A 3,812-nucleotide genomic window follows, 5' to 3' on the forward strand; every position below is an offset into this window, starting at 1 on the left:
AGATTTGAAGGATCTAAAGAATCTGAAAGATCTGGAACGTGGAAGTATCTAAAAGACACCAGCTCCTAGGTGTCTGAATGGGAAGGGTTTGGGGTAACTAAAAAAGGTGCGCCAGTAAAGATCTCGTTTGGACCATTTATTTGGAGGCTTAGTTTGCTAGGAGGGCCTAAAGGTAGAGAACTTGGTAAAAAGCTTCTTCCTCTGATCAATAACTGTTTACTTTTGCCCAAGAGTTCTTGGGGGATGATTTCCCTGGTGCCTTAAATACCGAGAAAATGTAAATTAAGCTCGTAGTGCTAGTGTCAACACTCCTATATCAAATAATCGCCTTTATCTCGATTGTGGGTAAATTTCGGCAGGCGCACGTAAACTATGCGTCATCCCAATCACCATATCTAAGTACCCGTTACACTTGATGGCGAAGAAACTGATGGAAAAACCTTGATACGTAATGGCGCCGCTGTTTTAACGTAGTGGGACGTGAACATCTTTACAGTACCTACCTATTTGTAAATGCACACTTGTAGATAAACTATGCGCGATAATGTCACGTTTACCTTCATAAAGTTTACTTACACGTGTTGGCCTAATTAGTTTTTAATTGTGTTGGAAGTGATTAGGATGAACTCGACGAACTCCACCGAAAATATTATCGAAGTACGTAAGTGACTTTATTAGGTCCCTAATAACACCTTAAACTAAAGGATTTGTTTTTGAAATTGTTGCTTACGTGAATGGGAAAACCGCATTGACGTAGGTATAATAACTTTCTCCTTGCAACTTTGATTCGGTCATCGAAAGGAGAGCGTCTTTTTTAATTACTTATTCAAATTGTTCCGCTCGGAATTGTACCTCAATAGCTGTCAGTCACAGCCCCCAATTAATGATCAGTACCAATTTTTCTGTTGGTCATTCAGGCCAGAAGCTCATTTAATCTCTTCCAAAAGAAATCGGAATCTGAAGAAGTCATTCATACAGGCACCATATCCCCAAATGGTCAACCTCAATGTTTTGCTGCTGACTCTCCGAAACGATACTCAAAGAATCCTCTTGTTATGACTCATTTCTTTTTCTTATCATTATAACTGAATATTCTTCTTCTTGTTGATTGTTCCTAAAAATCGTTACTACCTACTCTAATACTTCGGATCCTTTAGGTCCTTCAAGTTTTAGATCCTTCAATTCCTTCGCTACTTTCACTTTCATCATTTCATTCGCTCCCTTCGCTTTCCTCGCTGCCTTCAGATTTTCATCAATCGCTCAAATTCGTCAAATCTCCGAGATTCTTCAAATCCCTTAAATCTTTCTCATCCCTCAGATCCTTCCAATCTCTCAGATCCTTCAGAACTCTCAGATGCGTTAGATCCCTCAGATCCCTCAGATTTTTCTGATTCCTCAGATCCCTCAGTTCCTTCAGATCACTCTGATCCCTCTGATCCTTCAGATTCCTCACATTTTTCAGATCCTTCAGATTCCTCACATTTTTCAGATCCTTCAGATTCTTCAGATGCTTCAGATGCTTCAGATGCTTCAGATGCTTCAGATGCTTCAGATGCTTCAGATGCTTCAGATGCTTCAGATGCTTCAGATGCTTCAGATGCTTCAGATGTTGCAGATGCTTCAGATGCTTCAGATGCTTCAGATGCTTCAAATCCTTCAAATACCTCAGACCCCGCAGATGCCACGCTTATTCGGCGTCTTCGGTTTCTTCGGCTTCTTTGGCTTCTTCGGTTTCTTCGGCGTCTTCGGCTTTTTTCGTATTCTTCGGCTTCTTCGGCTTTCTCAAGCTTCTTCATCAGCTTTTTCAACTTCTTCGGCTTCTCCCGCTTTTTTGGTTTCTTGGACTTCTTCAGCTTCTCCAGTTTTTTCATTAGATTCGTCGGCTTCTTCTTCAGTTTCTTCAGTTTCTTTAGCGTCTTCAGCTTCATCAGCTTCTTCATCGGCTTCTTCATCAGCTTCTTCGGCTTATTTGGCTTCCTCGGCTTTTTCAGCTTTTTCAGCTTCGTCAGCTTCTTCGGCTTCTTCGGCGTCTTCGGCTTTTTTCATATTCTTCGGCTTCCTCAGCTTCTTCATCAGCTTTTTCAACTTCTTCGGCTTCTTCCGTCTTGATCCTTCAGATTTTTCAGATCCTTCACATCCTTCAGATCCTTCAGATTCTTCAGATCCTTCAGATCTCTGAGACCCCACAGATCCCACAGCTTCGTTCGGTTTTTTCGACTTCTTCGGCTTCTTCGACTACCGCTTCTTCGGCAACTTGTGCTTCTTCAGCTTCTCCATCTTCTCGATCTTCTTCATCAGCTTCTTCGGCTTCTTCGGCTACTTCCGCTTTTTTGGCTTCTTCGGCTTCTTCAGGTTCTCCAGCTTCTTCATCAGCTTCTTCGGATTCTTTAGCTACTTCAGCTTCATCAGTTTCCTCATCAGCTTCTTCGGCTTCCTCCCCTTTTTTGGCTTCTTCGGCTTCTCCAGCTTCTCCAGCATCTTCATCGGCTTGTTCATCAGCTTCTTCGGTTTCTTCGGCTTTTTCGGCAATTTGTGCTTCTTCAGCTTCTCCATCTTCTCCATCTTCTTCATCAGCTTCTTCGGCTTCTTCCGCTTTTTTGGCTTCTTCGACTTCTTCAGCTTCTCCAGCTTATTCATCAGCTTCTTCAGATTCCTTAGCTACTTCGGCTTCATCAGTTTCCTCATCAGCTTCATCGGCTTCTTCGGCTTCTCCAGCTACTTCTTCATCAGCTTCTTCGGCTTCTTCGGTTTCTTCAGCTTCTTCTTCAGTTTCTTCGGCTTCATCAGCTTCGTCATCAGCTTCTTCGGCTTCTTCGGCTTCTTCGGCTTCTCGGCTTCTTCGGCTTCTCGGCTTCTTCGGCTTCTTCGGCTTCTTCGGCTTCTTCGGCTTCTTCGGCTTCTTCGGCTTCTTCAGCTTCTTCAGCTTCTTCAGCTTCTTCAGCTTCTTCAGCTTCTTCAGCTTCTTCAGCTTCTTCAGCTTCTTCAGCTTCTTCAACTTCTTCGGCTTCTTCGGCTTCTTCGGCTTCTTCGGCTTCTTCGGCTTCTTCGGCTTCTTCCGCTTCTTCGGCTTCTTCGGCTTCTTCGGCTTCTTCCGCTTCTTCCGCTTCTTCAGCTTCTTCAGCTTCTTCAGCTTCTTCAGCTTCTTCAGCTTCTTCAGCTTCTTGAGATGAGGGTCTGAAGGATTCAGAGGGACCAGAACGGTCGGGCTAGACTGGGGACTAAAAAATGAGAGATCCAGGGGCACAAAGGGATACTGAGGCGAATTTGAGGATCTGAGGGATCTGAAGAATCCTGAGGGATATGGGTCTAAGGAGACCTAAAGCATCGGGTCTGGATCGAGAAGGGTCGAGTTTAAGATATGGCTCGTGGGTCTGCAAGAGCCGAAGAAGCGCAAGACAGCTGAAGAAGCAGAAAGGACCGAAGACACCCAAGAAACTTGAAGAAGCGGAAGAAGCCGAAGAAGCGAACGAAGTCGAAGAAGCCAGAGAAAGCGATCAGAAGCCAGAGAAGTCGAAAGAAGTCCAGAGAATTCAAAGAAGCTGAAGAAGCTGAAGAAAGCTGAAGAAGCTGAAGAAGCTGAAAGAAAGCTGAAAGCTGAAGAAGCTGAAGAGCTAGAAGAAGCTAAGAAAGCCTGAAGAAGCTGAAAGAAGCTGAAGAAGCTGAAGAAGCTGAAGAAGCTGAAGAAGCTGAAGAAAGCTGAAGAAGCGAAAAGCTGAAGAAGACGAAGAAGCTGAAGAAGACTGAAGAAGCTGAAAAGAGCTGAAGAAGCTGAGAAGCTGAAGAAGCTGAAGAAAGCATGAAGAAAGCTGAAG

This window comes from Photinus pyralis, unplaced genomic scaffold (assembly GCF_008802855.1).
Source record: "Photinus pyralis isolate 1611_PpyrPB1 unplaced genomic scaffold, Ppyr1.3 Ppyr1.4_LG10, whole genome shotgun sequence".
NCBI lineage: Eukaryota > Metazoa > Arthropoda > Insecta > Coleoptera > Lampyridae > Photinus > Photinus pyralis.